Below are 22,398 nucleotides of genomic sequence, written 5' to 3'. Positions count from 1 at the left end.
ATAAGATTTTTGTAAACAAAAGTAACAAGCTTTGAGAATGTGTCTCACAGTAATATATTCCCAGTGAGCTAAACAGAGAGAGACACAGGGTTAAATGAGGGATGAACCTTATTCCTGAGGACTTGTAAAATGTGGGTGAAACAAACACCATTTCTAATACTCCTAAGCAAGTCTCTCTAAGACTTCTGTTGAGCAAGATATTTTACATCACTAAAATGATGCTGTGGGCTGGAGGTCATATAATACTATCATAATTCCATATGGCCTTTGAAGTTTTCATGGTCAATTCTATGGCTGTAGAAAAGAATGTCAAAAGGCTATTGTGGTAGGACTGGAAAGATGGCTCAGAGGTTAAGATCACTGGCTGATCTTGCAGAGGAACCACATTCAGTTCCCAGAACCCATTCAGCAGCTAACCACCATCTGTAACTCCAGTTCCAGGGGAATCCAATACCCAAATCTGGCTTCCACAAGCATTACGTACATGTGGTACTCTTGCATACATGCAGGCAAGATATTCATACACATAAAATATAAACAAATATTTTAAAGACCATAGTAACAACTCATGGATTATTAGAATAACCATATCAAAATATCAAAAATGTCCTTCATCTGGTCTAACACCATTTGGTACTTATCTTCACAGAAGCCCTGCTTTAAACATCAGGCAGTAACCAACTAGATTAATCCTGATGAATAATGCTGCAAGATAAATGTTAACAGCCCATTTTCTAGATGAGAATAAAGAGAGGACATATAATTTGCCAATACCAACCTGTAGGAGGCAACAGGCAGGCTCTGCTTCCTCGTCTTGCTATGGCCTCCAGCATATGGGTCCCCCAGCTCTTGCTTTGATTTGTGCTACACTGCACTGTCATATGCAGTAGAGCTCTTCACACTAATATCTCTCCTTCACTGATACCTGCTGCACCTTCAGAATAGAATACTAAATTTCACTCTCCAGGTAAAGTAAATCAGAAAATATCAATTAAATTGTTGTGAATGAGAGACAACCCAGTTATTGAAAAGTGTATCCCAAATTCCCCATTGCCTCTTTAATTCCTTAACTTTGAGAAAATATGCTCATATGTTCCTGGCTTATGGAATTTCTCAAAGAGCAAAGAAATAAATAATTTAAATCAGAAGAAACTGTGTTTGGAGGAGGCATTTTTTATTTGAAAAATTTTAAAGCGTCTTTCAAATTCATTTTACAGGCTTGAGAACTAAACTTCTTTCTCAGTCAGAACTTCATCTAATAAAACTGAAACAGCTTTACTTCCAGAGGAGTTCATTACCTCTCTTCCTTTGACGTGCCAGGACAGAACTTGCTTCCCCAGCGCCAGCTGTTCCAGAGGCCTTGGGGCTTGCTTCACCTCTGGGGACATTAGCTTTAACCTTTCAATCTCTTTGATTTAATCATATACCCATGTAATTAAAGTCTAATAGTCAAATTTCAGTGGCAGGGAAAAAGCAAGGTCTGGGCCACTGCCATCTTGCCTAAGCAGATGGCACACACTGCTCTCAAAACAACATGCTCAGATTGCATGGGGCTAGGTGTGGTACATGGTCCCTGAAAAACACATGAAAAGAAAAGTTACAGCCAGTCTGTTCAAACAATGAAAGCCTCCTCACCTGCCTTCCGGAAACAAGGTGCAATGTATTTTTAATGTTTGCCTTTATCTCTCCCTGATAGTGAAGACGGTTTCCATGTGATAACCAAGCCATAAGGTAAGCAAAGCTAATGGGCTGGATTTGTAGACAGCATATGGACCCCTGGGTTCAACCTAATGCCTTCATTCTATTCAGTTACATAAAGCTTTTCAACTGTTGAGGAAGAGTTTTGGGGATTGAGTTTAAAGATGCTTCTACAATTTGTTTAACAGTTGTTAATAGCCAGGTGTTATTTCAACATCTGGTTGAAGGCTGTTCTAAGATAGTACCAAGCATACACCAGCAGCATTTTCTACCTTGTTAAATTAACAGTGTGTTGAACATACGGTAAATAAAATTGATGTATCTATGCATTTAATCTATAAATTAGTATAAAACATGAGCAAAGAACAAAAATGGAATGAAGCATAAATTGTTCATCTGACTGCTCAGTTTTACAATGTTTGAAATAAATATATGTACATATTGCTTCATCCATAATATTAAAAAAAGCATTCAAGTATTCTTCAGCCAACCACTTATTAGTTATAATATCAGTATGATGGAATACTGTGTTTGAAATATTATGACCATTAAATAAGTAAATTTCTCAAGAAGAATGCAAATACTTTATGGATTTTGTTAATTTTATTTAACTAAAACATATGTATGAAAATGATGACTTTTTTTAGGTCTCACTAGAATGAATATGGATCTTTGTTATTTTATACCTTAGAGGTGATTTTTGTTATATTTTCAACATAGGTGTATATTCCAATTACATAGAGAAAGTTATATACAAATTAGTATCAAGGCATTTAATCAGCCTTCAACCTGATGTTGAAATAACACCTGGCTATTAACAACTATTAAACCAATTGTATTCTAGTCATAGAAAGACCACAAATAAAAACAAAGTTCTCTTCTTTACAGTCATTTTTTAAAATTATTGTTTATGTCTATGTGTGTCTGTGTATGTATGGACACCTGCATGCAGGTGTCCCAGAAGGCGAGAAGAAGGAATTGGACCTTAGGAAGCCAGAATAACAGGAGGTTGTGAGTCACCCAGTGGGTATTTGGGACTGAACTGGTCCTCTGAAAGATCAGCAAGCATCCTTAAACACTGAACCATCTCCTCAGCTCTTCTCTGTAATTATTTTTCCAAGAACTCAACAGGGCAAGTCTGACACATAAATAGATGTAAAGGTGTTGTTTCTACCAGGTTTTGTTTATTTTTTATTTTGAGATGGGGGCCTTACTATGCAACACTGGCTAGCCTGGAACTCAATATGTAGACCAGGATGGCCTCAAACTCACAGAAATCTGCTTGCCTCTGCCTCCTGAGTGTTGGGATTAAAGGTGTGCATCAAAATGCCCAGCCTTCTTTATACTAGTTTTAAATAGTGCTAATCTAATTACTACAAGGTAGCAATGGCTTGAGATAGTATTTAAAATTGTAGTGTGTGAATGTATACATTTAGTTTAACAACTGAAGGCACTATTTCCTTCTACTTTAATTTAAAAGTGAAATACACATTTTGCTGCCTTTCCATCGTTTATTTCTCAGAAACTTGCTACTCAGCTCTGTCTTCATGTCTAATAGCATCACACAAAGTAGACTTTGCCTCAAAACATCCCTGCAACACAGGCCATGGACAGAGCTTCCAAGAGCAAAGAGGTTAAGTGACTCAATCAAAGTCGCCCTGTGGCTGAGCGTCTAATGAAGTCCACATCTCCGTATCTCAGGGCTGGATCTTGCCAACATGGCTTTGGTGAAGGGAACACAGTACACTTGAATCTCTGTTTCTTTCCTGTGTTTCTAAGGAAAAATGCAGCAAGCTGGAGTAGCACCAGGGAGAATACTAATAGATACCCTTGCAGAAGTACCTTTAGCTTTGCTAGACATTTCACTTAAATCTTCAAAGGATGCACATAAATTGGCATTCTAGAGATCACTTGCTTGGACGTTAACTGACTCAATGCAGCACCCTCAAAGATTTGACTAGGACCTCTGGATATTCTTCACCCAGGCATGATTAGCCAAATGGCAGTCCATTGATGCTACTGGAAGATTTGACATTTCAAATGAGCACACTGGTCCCTTTCCAAGTTACATCTTTTCCCTAGGAAAAGCACTTTGTGTGGAGATTTGCAACTTTTCTCAGCAATCCATTAGTACAAAGACAGTATCAGTCTTTCTATGTGGTATCCACAAGTGGAACACGAGCAAATTTTTTAAATGTTTTCTACATTTAGATGCATAGCTAAGTATCTGGAATTCATTAGCTGCCTTATTTCCAGATAGTGAACATCACTTCTAACTAAAGCTAGAACCTTGACTTTCCTCTATTCTTTTCATGAGGACAAGGGCAGCATCCATTCAGAGCCTGAAGCACTATATTTCTCATGCAGAACAAACCAAAGGTCTGCAAGATTCACAGCTTCAGAGTTAAATAATTTTAGAATATTTACATTGATTAGTAGCCCAAAACATCAAAACAACCTCTTGTTACTGAGCATCAGTAATGTATCAAAGCATTTCTAGACCACCTAATAGTGACATTTGAATAGTGTCTAACAATAATATCAATTCAAGTAAACAAAATATCACTGAAACTAACAATGATATTAAAATGCAATTCAAATTCACCTTGCTTTGCAATAATGTTCAACATCAAACATACTTTAAAAAATATTTTGTTTGGGGGCTAGTGAGAGGGTTCAGGTTTAAGAGCACTGACTGCTCTTGCAGAGGACCTGGGTTCAATTCTTTACAGCCACAAGGCAGTTAGCAACCGTCCATTACTCCAGTTCCAGGGGAATCAGATGCCCTCTTCTGACCTCCATGAGCACTGCATGACATGAGTGCACTTACATATACGCAGGCAATACACTTATACACATAAAATGAAAATAATAATTAAAATAGTTTATAAACATTTTGTTTAGCATCATGTCTCAGGAATGTCACTGTTCTTTGCTCAACAGTTTCTTTATAAATAGCTGATTCTAATAAGAGCTATCTGACCTACATTATTACATTAGTTTTGTTTTGAATGTTACGTTTATCATAGAAGAGTTTTTAATATTTAATATCTATGTTCTTAAGGCCCTGGTGGGAAAGCCTATGTAAGGAGGCAGGTGGTGAGCATAAATACTATATCTGAACCTACTTTTGTTGTTCAAGAAAAATGAGAAAGTGTTGATTAATTTTCAACTTTAAGTATGCATTCTGAGATTTTCATCAAGCCACTGAAAATATTAGAAATATGTCTTTCAACGCATTAAAGAAAAATTTAATCTTTTTCCTTTGACTTTCATTTTCTTTATTGAAAAAAATATATTTTTTTTTATTTTTTGTGTATTTCATACAGAAGAGCTCAAACAATCTTTATCAACTTTATACCCCTGTACCCACTGGCACCCTCTCATAAGCTGGAGCCCATATACTCAGTCATCCCACTGGGTTGTGAGTGTCCCCAACCATTCCAAAAATTTAATCTTTTTCCTTTGACTTTCATTTTCTTTATTGAAAAAAATATATTTTTTTTTATTTTTTGTGTATTTCATACAGAAGAGCTCAAACAATCTTTATCAACTTTATACCCCTGTACCCACTGGCACCCTCTCATAAGCTGGAGCCCATATACTCAGTCATCCCACTGGGTTGTGAGTGTCCCCACCCATTCCCCAGTGCAAGCCCATCCACTAAGTCTAGTCAGCCTATCTAGAGTCCCTTGTTTTAGGAAGATCAGCTCTTCTTCTTCTAGCAACAATCAGTTGCCAATTTTCTTTCAGAAAAGATTGAGGCCTGCTGTTCATTTTTCCAGTTCTGGATTGTTATCTGCCTGAGTTTGCATGGGACTTGTGTATGTTGACGGTCGCCATAGAATCATATGAGCAGGTTCCCAGGTGCTTGTAGGACTCTGTTTCCCTATGGTTATGCACATCCTCCCTGACTCTTATAATCTTTTTGCCCCACTTCTGCAATGTCCCCTGAGCCTTGAGCGGGTGAAGTATAATAAATTGATCCTGTCCAAGGACCAGCATTCAGCAGACTCTTGATCCCTACACTTTGGTTATTTGTGTTCCTGACCCTCCACTGCATGAAGGAGTATCATTATTGTGAACTGAGAGGTTCATTAGTGTCTTCTTCATTATACCTGTTCTATATTCCATAAGCCCTATGTGTAGAGGCTGCACTGTAGATGCACTATCACTTAGGCCTGGGCAATTCATAGACAATGTCCTTGTGTGACCATTTGTGGTACTTGGTACTCTCTGGTGCAAAATTAGCTTCTTTGATGAGTGGTGACTGGGATATTTGTCTGTAAACATAAGGATACACATTTTTCATATAGTAAGAAATTACATTAGTCTTGCAATGTGACAGTATTGGGATTTTCTCCAAGATCTATGGCCAGACCAGCCATGTGCGTTAGGCTATGTTTACATTACCACACTTGAGTGGACATTTAGTCAAATTAGGTAGCTGTTGATTGCCCCCAAGATAAGAGTGCCACTACTGTACCAATGGCATATGCTATGCTAGTCATTGATGTGGTTACCTGATCTTGAAGCTAGTGTTGGATCATACATTGATGATTTCCCTTGGCACCTTCAAAGCACTCTCAAAAGCTATGAGAGTTGGACTTCAGGGGAACTGGTTGTAGGTCAGGTGCCACTCTGTTGCTCCAAATCCTGTGTTTGAAGTATGCTCTGTCTTTGGCATTTGGATCTTCACTTCAAATTCTGGGAGTAATCACATCAAGGCTGTGGCAATAGGCTGAGTAATTTTGGGAGTTGTTGCATGTCCCCCGAGTTCTCTTAGGGTCCCTTGATCCTGACATGGGTAAACAAACCACATAACACATCTTTAACTGAATTTTGCATAATTTATACTTTTGCACAGGGAAGGGAAAGTCTCAAAAACAAACAAACAAACAAACAAAAAAACCGAACACCTGGCAACTGGCACCCAGCTCTGCACAGCTTGGCCTGCTTTTCTGGATCACTTTTGCCCATGGTCTGCCTCATCTCATGTCCCCACATGCCCACTCACCCCACAGACTTCTGTGAGGGGTCCACAGGGTCCTCGCAAGCTCCCCTGTGACCCCATGGGGACCAGGGCAGGCTGGCTCACCTGCTCCCTGTTCCCTGCTTCCCAGGCTGGCACTAAATGTTTTCCTTCCAATCTCTACCCACACTAGGCTCCACCCTTCTTCCCAGGGTGCTCTGCACCAGCCCATGGCTCTTCAGAATTCCGGGAGGAATAAATCATTTTCAGGCTACATTTCATCACACTGGTCAAAAACTTAAAGGAAGGTATCTATGGTCTGGCATTGTTTCTTGTTATGTAGCCTTTAGCTATACACATGGACTCATGCACCGATAATTTATGAAAAATTTCTCAGTAGATGGTTGGACTAATATGGTTCCCTCTGTTTTTTTTTATTTTTATTTTTTATTTAATAACCACATGGTTAAAAGAAGCATTTCATTACAACAGCATTGACATATTCAATAACAATTTCCAGAGGAACAATGCATCTTTTTCAAAATTGCTTATAAATTTTTATATTCACAGTTGAATTAAGTTATACAATATTGTACTCAGTATAAACTCTGTAAGACATAAAATTGAATGAGGTTTTAACCTTTAAGAAAGATGTCCATTTCATTTAAAAATATAATGTTTCATACCGAAAAACTCATTTTTAGTGTAACTAACACTTAGGTAATTTGCATATTGGTCTCTAATCTCTATTTATTTGATTATTACTAGTCATAGTCAGTTGCTTTCTGAGATCCTTGGCACCTGAGCACAGATACAAAGTCATCAGGTAGATTTCAATGGTAATGTTTTTCACCTCTATTAACTAACATGAAGCAAATTTTTATGCTTCTTCCTCAAATATAACTTTTTTATACCCACATGCCAAATGGTACCCTCCCATAGCCTCCCTCTCCCAGCCACTGGAACCCATATACTCTGTCATTTCTGTTACTGTCCACTGTGTTGTTGGCACCCCCAGCCGTTCCCCAGTGCTTGTCCATCCACTGAGTCTAGTCAGCCTATCTAGAGTTCCTTGTTTTAGAATGATCAGCTCTTCCTCATCTAGTAGCAATCAGTTGCCAGTATTCCTTTAGATGAGATTGGGTTCTGCTGTTCATTTTCCCAGTTCTTTCCTGGGTTGCTGTCTCGGAGTCTCTTGGGCCACCCTGACCAACAACTCAAAGGAAGGTATCTCCTGTCTGGTATTGTTTCTTGTTATATAGCCTTTAGCTATACACATGGACTCTTAAAGAATTATATTCATCCCTTTAATATTTGGTTATACTTTCCTTTGGGGTATTTAAGACCATACAATTGGCCCAGGTAAACCAATTTTATTTTTACTCTTAAGCTCGTTTGAGGATCTGTTCCTTTCTTTTACCAGTTCCATCTATGTGAAGATAAGTCAGAGTCCTGCTCAACCATGGCTGGCTTCACTTGGAAGATTGGAGGAAATGTTTCCTCTGTATTGACCCTCCTCTTGTAGACTGGACACTGTTTCAAGTCCAATTGGTTGGGTCTCCATGGCCTCCTTCATCAAGAGGACAGATGGCTCCCCACAGTTATAGGAAATTTTGAGAGATGCTTCATAGTCCCCTGGAACTTAATCGACCTTGGAGGGCAAGGAACAAAAACTGTCTTTTATGTCCCTCTGATCAAATTAGTATAGGCATCAAAGTATGGCTGTTAAACATCCAAGATTAATTCCACTAGACTGGTACTTTTAATTACCATGTGCTATGTAGATAAAGCTTGGGCAAAGTCCAAAGGTTCTCAGATAAACCTTGTCTAGACATATATTATGTTCCTTGAGCTAGCTGTGTGTATGATTTCTCAGTAGGTTGTTGGACTAATATGGTTCCCTCTGGTTTCTTTTAAAACTCACAAGGCATTATTTATCACTTGCATTGTCTAACCCTTCCACCATGGTTTTCCCCATTTAAATGCCCCCATTTTCTCCATTGCTCCCTTAATAATACCCTTCTACTCTCTTGAGCTCCATCTTTCCCTTTATTCCTGTTTCCTTGTATAACCCTCCCTCCCCCTCCCCTTAAAATAACCCCATTTTTATCCATATCTCCCTTATTAACGCCTATTTCCTACTGTCCTTCTCTTTCAGATTCTTTCCTTTCCTTTACCTCCCTGGTTCCTTATCAGTATCCTGGTTCCTATAATGGGCCTAATAGATATCTACCAAATATTCCACTCAAGCACCAAAGAATATACTTTCTATTCAGCACCCCATGGAACTTTCTCCAAAATCGACCATATACTGGGGCACAAAGCAAGCCTCAACAAATACAAAAAAGATTGAAGTAATTCCATGCATTCTATCAGACCACAATGCAATAAAGCTTAAAATCAACACTGGAAGAAACCCTGGTCACCACATGAACACATGGAGATTAAACCATACACTCTTGAATGATGAATGGGTCAAAGAAGAAATTAAGAAAGAAATAAAAATATTCCTGGAATTAAATGAAAAGGACAATACAACACAACAAAACCTCTGAGACACATTGAAAGCAGTCCTTAGAGGGAAGGTTATATAGCTTTAAGTGCCTTTGTTTACAAATCAGAAAGAACAAAGAACACAAATAAATAACTTAACATTGCAACTCAGGACACTTGAAAAGCAGCAATTAATGAAACCCAAACCCAGCAAACAAGAAGAAATAACAAAAATCAGAGCATAAATTAATGAAACAGAAACAAAAAAACAATACAAAGAATCAACTAATCCATGAGCTGGTTCTTTGAAAAGATAAACAGTAATACAAAACTCCTGACTTAAACGAGGCCAGGACCAGATGGATTAACAGCAGAATTCTACCAGACATTTAAAGAAGATCTATATCCAACAATACTTAATTTATTCAAAAAGACAGAAATGGAGGAAGTACTTCCAAATTCCTTCTATGAAGCCAGCATCATGCTAATACCAAAGCCAGGTAGAGATACAACCAAAAAAGAAAACTATAGACCCATATCATTAATGAACATAGATGCAAAAGTTCTCAACAAGATACTTGCAAACCGCATACAGACACACATCAAAAAGATCATCCACCATGATCAAGTCGTCTTTATTCCAGAGATACAGGGATGGTTCAATATACATAAGTCGATAAATATCATAAATCATATAAATGGACTCAAAGACAAGAACCACATGTTCATTTCAATAGATGCAGAGAAGGCCTTTGACAAAATTCAACATGCATTTATGTTGAAGTCCTAGAGGGAACTAGACTGGAGGGAATGTCCCTCAACATAATTAAAGCCATATAAAACAAACTCACAGCCAAAATCATTCTAAATGGAGAAAAACTGGAAGTATTCCCATTAAAATCAAGAACTAGACAAGGCTGTCCACTGTCTCCACTCCTTTATAACATAGTGTGTGAAACTCTTGAAAAGCAATAAGACAAGCAAAGGAAATTAAAGTAGTAATAATTGGAACAGAAAAGATCAAATTATCCCTTTTTGCAAATGATATGATATCTAAAAGACACCAAAACTTCCACCAGAAAACTCCTAGAAATGATTAACACTTTCAGTAAAGTGGTAGGTTACAAAATTAATCTACAAAAGTCTGTAGCCTTTCCATATACCAATAACAAGCAATCAGAAAAAGAACACATGGAAACACTCCCCTTCACAATAGCTGCAAACAAAAAAATCTCAGAATAAACCTGACCAAAGACATTAAAGACTTCTACAATGAAAATTTTAAATCTTTAAAGAAAGAGATTGAGGAAGACATCAGAAGATGGAAGGACCTCCCATGCTCATGGATTGGAAGAATAAATATTGTGAAAATGACCATCCTATTAAAAGCCATTTATAGACTCAATACAGTGCCAATCAAAATCCCCATGAAATTCTTCATAGAATTGGAAAAAAATCCTAAGATTCATATGGAAGCATAAAAGATCTCATATAGCCAAAGCAACCCCTAGCACTAAGAACAATGCTGGGGGGATGACTATACCAGATTTTAAACTGTATTACAGAGCTATAGTCATAAAAACAAAATGGCACTGGCACAAAAATAGACCTGTAGATCAATGGAACAAAATTGAAGGCCCAAATATGAGTACATGAAATTTTAACCACCTGATATTTAACAAAGGGTTCAAGAACATTCACTGAGGAAAGACAGCATGTTCAGCAAATGGTGCTGGAAAAACTGGATCTCCACTTGTAGAAGAATAAAATTAATCCTCTTTTACCTTGCACAAAAATCAACTGCAAATGGACTGAAGACCTCATTTATTAAGATTCTGGATGCGTTTTTTGATGTGAAGAGTATCCAATGCATCTGGCCTTCAAGGGCAACTGCCCTCTCATTCTCTCTCTCTCTCTTTCTCTCTCTCTCTCTCTCTGTCTCTGTCTAAATGCCCCCATTTTCCCCATTTCCCCCTTGATAATACCCAACAGCTATGGCCCCAACCTCTCTTGAGGTCTTTCTTTTCCTTTATCCCAAGTGTCCTTGTATAATTCTCCCATCACCACTCCCAGTTAAATAACCCCATTTTTATCCATTTCTCAGTTAAAACACTTGTTTTCTACTGTTCTTCTTTCTGGGGTTCTTTCTTTTCCTTTACCTTCCCGGTTCCTTTTCATTATCCTGGTTCCTATATTTATGTCTTTATACATAGTCATAAGGATTTGGTGCTAGGATCCCCACATGAGGGAGAACATACATCATTTGTTTTTCTGAGTGTGTTTCTTCACATAGTATAACAGTTACTAGTCCCATCCATTTACCTGCAAATTTCATGATTTCATCTTCTTTTACTGTTCAGTAGAACTCCATTGTGTAAATGTACCACATTTTCAATTTCCACTGGTCAGTTGAGGGACCCTTAGGTTGCTTCCACCTCTTAGCTATTGGGAAAAGAGCAGCAACAAACATGGTTGTACAAGTGTCTACGCTATAGTGTGAGTTTTTTGTGTACATGCCAAGGAGTGGTATAACTGGGTCAAATGGTAGGTTCATTCCTAGTTTCTTAAGGCTTCTCCACACAGCTTTCCATAGGGCTTGCACAAGTTTGAAATCCCACCAATACTGAAATACACAGAAAGCCTAAATCTAAGATGAGAATAACAAGAAATGCATCTGCCAACACAAAGCTACATATAGATATACCAGCAATAATCAAAGCAGTTCAGCAAAACAAAGTACAGTTTTTTAAAAGTGAGACATGGCTTAATTATAAAGGTAATAGTTCCAAAAATGCATTCTAAAATAGAAACATTTAACAACATAGAATGAAAATATAAGCCATAAAAAACAGAAATGCATACATGTAGAACCAATTAATAAGCTATGGTAAAGAATGACAACCAAACAATCAAATATATTGTCAGAGATAAAATGAGATATTAGCTAATGTAATGAAGTCATGAAGAATTCAATAGACATCTATTTCCTGAAACTAGGAGTATCTGTCAATCGAATTGCTAAGCTCTAAAACAAATCATAAAAATTGGTGAAGTGCTATTAATTCTCTAGAACCCTGATCTTTGAGTTAAATGAAATAAATTAGATAAAAACAACAAAAGATTCTTTCTACACAGCAGAAAAAGTGAATGTATGGCTCACAGTTGAGTTAGAAAACAATAGTGCAGGGAACAAAGTATTTCCAGTTCTAACAACCATGGATGCCAACCCCAGAAACTTTATCCAGAAAAGCTATCAAGATCAAAGGTAAACAGAAAAAATTTCATTAACGAACATAGATTAATGAACATAGATGCTAAGATACTCAACAAAATACTTGCAAATCACATGCAGACACACATCAAAAGCATCATCTACTATAATAAAGTCAGCTTTATTCCAAAGATGCAGGAATAGTTCAACATACATGTATTAGTCACTTTTCTGTTTCTGTGATAGAAACACTGACCCAAGCAATTTATAGAAGGAAAAGTTTATTTGAGCTTATTGTTCCAGGGTAATTACAGTCCATCATGGCAGGGAGGCATGGTGGCTGGAGGTGGCTGGAGCAGAAACAGCCGAAGTGAAGCTCTTACATCATCATGCAGGCACAGGAAACAAGAAAGCAACTGGAGATCTGGCAAGGCTTAAGAATTTTCTAAGCCCACCCTCAGTGACATGCTTCCTCCAGGATAGCCACACTTTCTAAAACCTCCCAAAACAGCCCCATCATCTGGGGACAAAATGATCAAATACTTGGAGCCTATGGAAGACATTTTCATTCAAACCACCACATTCCACCCCCTGACCCCCACAGGCTCATAACCATATAAAATGCAAAATGCATTAGGTCTAACTTTAAAAGACTCCATAGTCATTATCAGTCTCAATACTATTTAAAAGTCCACAGTCCCAAGTCCCTTCTGAGACTCAGGTAAATATCTTAACTGTAAGCCGCTATAAAATCAAAAGACAAGTTACATACTCCCAACACACAGTGGAACTAAACACACATTACCATTCCAAAAGGGAGGAATGGATGCATAGTAAGGAAATACTAGACCAAAACAAGGCTGAAAACCAGCAGAGCAAACACCAAATCCAGTAATTCCATGTCCAGCACCTGGGACTTTACTTCCAAAGGGTTTAGATGGCTCAGCTTCTCCAGCTTTGCTACGTGCCACACACATCTCTCTCTTGGGCTGGTACCACTCCCTGTGTGCAGGTCTTCTTGGCAGGTGCCTAACAGCTCTGGCATCATGAACTTTTTGGGGTCTCCATTGCCAACCAGACATGACCTTTACAACTTCACGCAATGGCTTATCAGGGCCTTCTCTAGGCAGGGGAGCACTTTTTGGGGTCTCCATTGCCAACCAGACATGACCTTTACAACTTCACGCAATGGCCTATCAGGGCCTTCTCTAGGCAGGGGAGCCCCTGCTTCATGCTGCCTGGCCTCAGCAGCTCTCTGAAACCATGGAGGAAGAACAGATGGCCCCTTCACTCTTGTATCTTTCATGCCTCTAAAGCCAGCACCAGGTGAATGACAATGCCAAGTTTGACTGCAAGTTTGGGATGGACTCCAGCCTGCTTTATCTATTTTGGAGACTTTTCTCTTCAGTGGTCCCTGAAGTATTTTCATTTCACAATTTAGAGGCTTAACTGGGTGTGATCTTTCCCTAGAGGCAAGCCCTCAATTGTTTAAGTTTGAATCTCTAGGCCCCTCCTTAATCACTTTAATCTCTTTATCAATGGGATCCTTTCCATCACATGCCAGGGTTCCAACATTTATCTTCCTAGTGTTCTTTATCAATCCAAGCTGTATTTCTTTCTGCCCCATTTGCTCTCTTTCAATCTAGATCTGCATAATATTCACCATTAATAGCCATGCCACCATTTCTACATTAGGCTGTCTTCAAATTTCTTCCACCAGAGAAATTAGTCCATTGCTTTTCAACTTAGCCTCAGGCAAGCTTTTGGGTCAAGGGCAGACTCCAACCAGACTCTTTGCCCAAATATCCCAAGTGCTGCTTAAGTCCTTATTTCCCTCTAAAACTACATTGTTCTCAACACTACTTTCTTCTAGGCCCCTACTAGAATGGTCTTTAAGCTCCACTTACAGCAATCAACCACTTTTCTAGCCCAACCTTCCAAAGTCTTCCACATTTCTTCAAAACCCCACATGGTCAGGTTCTTCACAGCCAACATCCCACTCTTGGTGGCAGTTACTGTATTAGTCACTTTTCTGTTGCTGTGATAGAAACACTGACCCAAGCAATTTATAGAAGGAAGAGTTTATTTGAGCTTACAATTCCAGGGGAATTAGAGTCCATCATGGCAGGGAGGCATGGTAGTTGGAGGTGGCTGGAACAGGAGCAGCAGAAGCTAAGCTCTCACATCATCACGCAGGCACAGGAAGCAAGAGAGCAACTGGAGATCTGGCAAGGCTTAAGAATTCTCTAAGCCCACCCTTAGTGACATGCTTCTTCCAGGATAGCCACACCTTCTAAAACCTCCCCAAACAGCCACATCATCTGGGGACAAAATGTCCAAATACTTGAGCCTATAGGGTACATTTTCATTCAAACTATCACAATACATTAGACAATAAATGTAATAAAACATATAAACGGACTTACAGACAAAAACTACATGGTCATCTCAATAGATGTGAAGAGTCATTTGACAAAATCCAGCATGCATTCATATTAAAAGTCCTAGAAGGAACTGGTCTGGAAGGAACACACCTCAACATAATCAAAGCTATGTACAACGAACTCATAGCCAACATCACCATAAATGAAGAAAAACTGAAAGCATTCCCATTAAATTCAGGAACCAAACAGGGCTGTCCACTATCTCCACTCTTTTTCAATATAAAAGGAAACTCTTGCAAGAGCAATAAGACAAGAGAAGGAAGGTAAAAGAGTACTAATTGGAAAAGAAGAGGTCAAATTATCTCTATTTTCAGATGATATGATATACATAAGAGATCCCAAAAATTCCACTAGAAAACTTTGAATTAATGCTTTCAGTATAGTGGCAGGATACAAAATCTCAACTTATAAAAATCAGTAGCCTTTCTATATACCAATAACAAGCAATCAGAAAGACACTCGAAGAAACTCTCCCATTCTCAACAGCCTTAAAAAATAAAATACTTAGGAATAAACCTAACCAAAGTCATTAAAGATCTCTATAATGAAAATTTCAAAACTGTAAAGAAAGAGATAGAGGTAGACACTATGAGATGGAAAGACCTTCTATGATCATGGATTGGTAGAATCAATATTGTGAAAATGAGGATTTCGCCAAAAGCAATGTATAGATTCAATGCAATCCCAAGAAAAATACCCATGGCATAATTCACAGAGTTTGACAAAAACATCCTAAAGTTCATATGGAATCACAAAAGACCCCTGGTGGCCAAAACAATCTTGGGCAAAAATAACAATGCTGGGGGCAAAAAGAACCATACCAGATCTCAGATTTGATTACAGAGCTATAGTCATAAAAATAGCATGGTACTGATACAAAAATAGACATGTAGATCAATGGAACACAATAGAAGACCCAAACATGGTTCATATAATTTCAGCCACCTGATATTTGACAAAGGTGCTAAGAATACACAATGAGTTGGAGCAAATCTTCACCAGCTACATATCCAACAGAGGATTAATATCCAGAATATACAAAGAATTTAAAAAAAAAGAAGAAAATAAATGACCCAATAAAAAGGTGGGTGATAGACCTAATCAGAGAGTTCTCAGATGAAGAAATAAAATGGCTAAGAAGCACCTTAAAACATGCTCAATGTCCTTAGTAATTAGAGAAATGCTAATCAAAACCATATTAAGATTCCATCTTACCCCATTCAGATTGGCAAAGATCAGAAGAATGAAAGACTCCAAATGCTGGATAGGATGTTCAGGAAAGGGAACAATCATTCACTGGTGGTGGGAAGGCAAACTCTATACAACCACTATGGAAAGCAGTGTGCAGAACCCTCATAAAACTAAAAATGAACCTACCATATGATCCTGTGATACCACTCATTGTCATATACCCAAAGGACTCATCATACTGTAGTGATACCTGTATATCCATGTTTATTGCTGCTCTCTTCACAATAGCTAAGAAATGAAAACAACCTAAATGTTCCTCAACTAAGGAATGGTTAGTGAAAATGTTAAGGGCGTCTATTCAATGGAGTTCTCAGCAGGAAGAAAAGAAGAAATTATGAAATCTGCAGGTAAATGGATAGAGCTAAAGAGTATTATATTAAGTGAAGTAACACAAACATAGAAAAGAAAGCAACATATGTTTTCCCTCATTTGTGGATTGTAGCTCCAATTCCTTGTATGTGAGTATATAGATTCTGATGTAATGCCAGGAGCCAGGTAAAGCAAAGGATAAATGGAGGTAAAGGAAAAGAAGCAACCTGAAAGCGGTATAGTAGAGAACAAATGTTGCCTCAAGGAAGTGGAAAAAGTGAGAGGAATTGTTAGGGAGGAGAAAAGGTCTAGATATGCAAAGAACCATGGTGTTGGGGAGGGAGGACAGTCAAGAGAGGAAAGATGGCAAGTGTGAGGAGGTATTGGGGGAGGATGTGGACAATGGGGGCACTGTGACTAAGGAGGGAGGAGGGAAGAGGGATGGGAGAAAAAAGAGTGGAGATGAGTAAATCTCTGGGAGCTAGTAGACCTAGAGGGAAAAGTGATGCCCTAGAAATCCTATGAGAAATGAACATAGAGTGTCTGAACATCAATGCACATGTATATCTGGGAGCTGCTTGGCACAGACTGCAGTGCCAGATAGAAGAGACCTCCCTTAGAGTGACAAGCACGCTGTACAGCACTCATCAGAGAAGGTTCTTTTTGCAACAGATGGAAGTAGAGCTACACGTTTGGTCAGGCCAATACTAGGTGACACATCTGTAGTCGAATCTCTACAACTAAAGCTCATGGAACACAGTGAAACAAGGCACAGAGAGAGTGCTAATGCATCACTCAACTCTCACCAGTGAGGGGTCCGTGTACATCAGAGTGAGATGTGCACAAAAGGCCCCAACTGGCCAAGTTTTGGAGAATAATAGACTGTAGAGCGTAGGATGGGATTCCTATAAGGAATCTCACCCTCCCACAGCTCAGGGACCATTGTGGAAGAGGAGGCAGAAATGTTGTAAGAGCCAGGGGTAGTTCATGAGCACACGGATGTGTAGGCTTCCAGGCCACAGGAGGCTTGCTCACGTGAGCCTGTGGCAGTGGTGAGCATGAGCATCGGACCCATGTCAGCTCAATTAAACAAAGGCTGAAAGGGGAGGTGAGAAATATGTGGTGGGGCACCACTAGATTGAGAACAATTTGAGACTGATTGTGGCTGGGTGAGGGAGAGTGTGACTTTCATATGACCACTGGATGGGCTGACTAGACTCCAGTGGATGCATTTACACTGAAGGACATTTGTGTAGAAACACCTGAATGAATAGGACTCAGCAGTTATGGCAGAGTGCATAGAGTTTGGTGGGGGGATAGGGGGAGGCATGGAAGATGGAGGGAGTCTGGATTTGAGTGTGAAATGTATGAAATTTTAAAAGCTCAATAAAAAAGTGAAAAAAAAGTTGGAGGAGGCAGCTAAGTTCATACTTAAATAAAAAATTTTTAACCTTATATTAAGAAAAATAAAATTAAATTGTAGAAGATATAATGATGTGCAACTTATCATTATGCAGATTTATACAGAACTTGAATCAATAAAAAGAAATTTGAATAAAACCATGAACTGAAAATAAATCAATGAAAAATATAAGGAGAGTAGTTAATGGACAAATACAAATTTAAACAAAAGTGAAATTTCATTTCTATCACTGCGATAGATCAACATTTAAGTATTTTACAAAAGGAACTAGCAAAGTTATGGAAACAGAATTTTCATAAATTAGTGGCAGAAAAAAATTGGCATTCTGTAGCTAAAAATGAAAAGCAAATGTTCAATCTTGCAGTTGAATTGCAAGATGCACATGCTAGGAAATTTTAAAATATGACACAAGAAGACATTAAATAATGCTCCTGACAGGATGGTTTATAAAAACTCTAACAAGAGTTGAAAGACAAATCCTTATGCCATAGGAAGATTTCAATTCTTGAGTCTATGAGATGATATACCAGAATGTCCCAGCCTTAGTCCACCCAGCTGTAGAATTATAGGCATAAAATAATACATATTTATACAATGAATTTTACACTGTATTGAAAATAAATTAATTAAAACTACAGGAGACTATTTCAAAAACATGGCATCGGGCACAAAAGACTATGCATGGTGACTCGAGGTCTGAAACTATTATATATTTAAAGCATGTAAAATAATGTCATATTGCTTATCTGAACACATGTGTATAGATAATATTTGACAAGTAAATGGAATAGTGCAGTAAATAAGGGGCACAAGGGCCTCAATTACAATTGTCATTTTTTAAGTGAATGAAAGTTCTAAACCATATTTAGAATATTAATTCAGACACAACTACTTGATGAGCATTTGAATTTTCCCTTTAGCACTCTTTAATTATTTTCAGTTAGACTAAGATATTTGAAAAGGATGTGGTCTGGAGAAATGGCTCACCAGTTAAGATCACTGACTGCTCTTGCAGAGGATCCAGGTTTGATTCTCAGCACACACATGGTGGCTAACAGTCGTCCATAACTCCAATTCCAGGGGAAATCAATGCCCTCTTTTGACTTCTGTGGGCACTGAACAACATGGGTACATGAACAGTCATGTAGGCAATATTGTCATGCACACAAAAAAATAAAAATAACAAAATATATTTAAAAGATATTTCTAAAGAGAAATAAGCAATAAATGACTAAATAACAAACAGTAACAAACTCTACAGCCACTTACAACAGAGATAGTATATTCTTCTTCAGAATATGATATTCTACATGTGCATAAGGTATAAATTTTAAATGGAACTGACTCATGTCTGTTTCCCAAAATGTCTCTTTTTTGACATTAATGACACAAGTGAAGTAAAAATAAATGAACTCAAACTTGACACAAAGATACTAGTAATATGAAAGTCATTAAATTAGGAGACAAAAAATATGTGGATAATATAGCAAATTTAATGTTAAATTTAATGTAAGCATTCATCGCCCCATCATTTACCTAAAACTTATATGGAAAAAAAATTCCTGGCTTTGACTATGAACTTTTGTTTGTTGGAATTAAACTGTCATAATCTTTTCACGTTATTGAAAAATTTAACCTAGTGTATTCTATGTTCCTGATAAGAAATGTGTGTAAATAATTTATCTGGCAAAGTATTTTGTAGCACTTTGACTTAAGTTGTGTTTCAATTTGCACATATCTGTCTTGGCTCCTGATTACCCTCTTGTGCTTCAAGCTATTAAAGCTCATAAACCAAGTGACCAATGAATGCAAATACGAGTTATCACATGTGCAACAGATTTAGTTATCTGCCTGAGGCAAGTGCTTTCAACAAGCTATTAAATCATCAAAATTTGGGTCAAGTGATTTCCACTCAAGTAAATCGTTATACAGAATAAATACACTGGGGCTTTCTGGAGGAAACTGTCTAATAGAAAAGTAAAAATTAGTAAATTACCAGATTCTTGAAACAGTTCTAAAAATGTATACAGTTATATATGTGCTTCTGTCGCCTGAGTTCTCTTAGGGTCCCTGCTCCTGGCGTTATTAGACAAGCCATATAATACATCTTTATCTGAATTTTTCAAAGTTTATATCCTGGGTAAGGGAAATAGAGAAACTTACAAAGGCAAACACCTGGTGCCCCATTCTGCTCTGAGGCTCAGTGGCATTTCCTTCCTCTGTCCACAGTCTCCATTACCTTCCGCCCATGCCTCATGGGCCCGCAGTCTTGCCCAGGTCTGTAAATGCCCCCACTTGAGTCCACATGGGCGAGACACGGGGGCCATTTTATTCCTCCCCTACGCTCCTCCTTCCACAGCTAACTCTCTGCAGCTCCCCTCCGAACTAACTTTCCATAGCTAATTTTCCGCAGCAGGCCCTACCACTGGAGGAACAATTACCCCTCCAGAAACAGCTTCTGCAGCCAGACGTCAGGGAAATGTTAAAGGAAGGTGTGTTGAGGTAATGGCAACACTACTCGATTGGTCGGGGTCTGAGAGAACCACCTCAGTACCAGCATTCATCTCTCTCTGCTTCCTGACCATAGACACAATAAGACCAGACACCCTCAAGTACTGCCATCTTGACTAAGCTATGGTGGACTGTATCTTCAACTGTAAAACTGATACGAATAAAACCCTTTCTGCCTTAATATGTAATAGGAAAACTGTCCCCAAGAGTGATGACTTCTGCTAACATCAGTTATAGTGCATTATCTGTGGACAACTTAATATATGTAGATGATATGAGTTCAAAGGAAGAGATTAAACTGTAAACAGAAAGCTCAGTTCTGTGCTTGTTTACATGTAGTTTAAAATTTATTCATGGGGCTGTACAGATGGCTCAGCAGTTAAGAACACTGACTGCTCTTGCAGAGGACTCAGGTTCGATTCCCAGCACCCACATGGTGGCTATGAACTGTCCTTAACTCCAGTTCCAGGGGAATCCAAAGTCCTCTTCTGACCTCTGCAGCATTGCATGGCACAGATGCACTCACATACATGCAACTAATACACTCATACATATAAAATAAAAATAATAAATAAAATAAAATAAAAAATGTTCATTAAAAATGTTACTTGTCTTGTTATATGTCAAGCATTTTGTTAGGTTCCAATAAAAACTAGTCCTTACATTCATGGATCTTAGAATTTAATAGAAATGAGACATTTGGCAGATATTTTATAAAGCTAAATAACCACTTTCTGTGGGTGCCTTGGTACAGATTTCTAGGCATCTATGGAGACAGGCAGAATACATGTCTATGAAACCGAGGAAATAAAACATTTGCTAAATGTGTAGGAGAAAAGAGAATTGAAGTGCTCAGAAATTTCTAGAAAAATATGAAGGAGCAAAGAATGGGACTTAGTTCAAGAGCACATCTGAATAACTGCTTTCTGAGGATTAGGGAAACACAGCTGCTCCGCAGGGCCACAACCCCCCAGCCTCAAGCAGTCTCTGTACTTACAAGTCCTTGGTGATTGGCCATGCTTTCCAATGCAGCAGCAGAAGTATGCTCCTGCCCATGTTTTGTCTCTCAAAATGCACAATATACGTATGGTGGAAAAACATTTCCTTCAAGACCCCTACCAAAAAGGGGATCTTGGAAAGTACATTTAGTATTACATCTACTTAGTATGACTCTTAGAAGCATATGGGTGTGGATGTGGTATACCAAGTGATTCTATTCAATATAGCATACACATTAGCTCAAAAAGACCTGTAAATTCATCTTTTAAAGAGTGAAATAGAAATAATGTCTTCCATTGTTTGACATAAAGCATCTATCTCATTTGTAAATAAAAATTGGCTTAGCTTAAAATTTATATTCACTGTCAGGTTCTCATCATCTTTCAAGTCATCTTAATACCAAAATGATAGTCTATAATTTTGTAACCAAAGTATAGCTATCATAATTTATAAAAAGTTGTAGAAAGCATAAAGAAGTAGAAGAGAGAGTCAATATGGTCATAATGAACAGGAAGAAAACAAGAATATTTATTCATTCCTTATTCTGTATCTGGTCACAGGATCAGAGTTGTCACAGGTTTCATCATCTTCCTATTCAAAGTTAATTTTTATTTCAGTCAGTACTATTACTCAGAGCTTTTGTCTAGTAGGGTAAGTTAAATCTTCAAGAATCACTCCTAGTGATTCTCCTATATTAGCTTTCTATAGCCTTTTCCATAACTTTTAATCCCACAACCCAAAAGATGGAAATATTAGACTACGTTCATGGAGAGAACTGTGGGTTCCATATAGATATCTCATTGTTATTTACAGGACCAACTCAATTCTTCTTCATAATCAAGATCAGTCATGCACATGGATGCAGGCGATTTATTTGCCTACTGATTTACTGGCATGGAAAAAAACTGAAGTATCTATCTAGTGAAAAAATTAGTGTTCCAAGGAGTCACCGCTCTGTCTTTGACTGCAGAGATTCATGCATCATCACATTCTAAAAATGCGAAGATGGAGAGTGAAACACTGCTGCTTAGATAAAAGAAAAATGAGTGCTGCATCTCATGGTTACATATTTTATATATAATATATA

The sequence above is a fragment of the Nannospalax galili genome, unplaced genomic scaffold, assembly GCF_000622305.1.
Source record: "Nannospalax galili isolate Female #2095 unplaced genomic scaffold, S.galili_v1.0 scaffold402, whole genome shotgun sequence".
Taxonomy (NCBI): Eukaryota; Metazoa; Chordata; class Mammalia; order Rodentia; family Spalacidae; genus Nannospalax; species Nannospalax galili.
The sequence above is the reverse complement of the archived record's forward strand: the minus strand, read 5'-3'. Positions refer to the sequence as shown.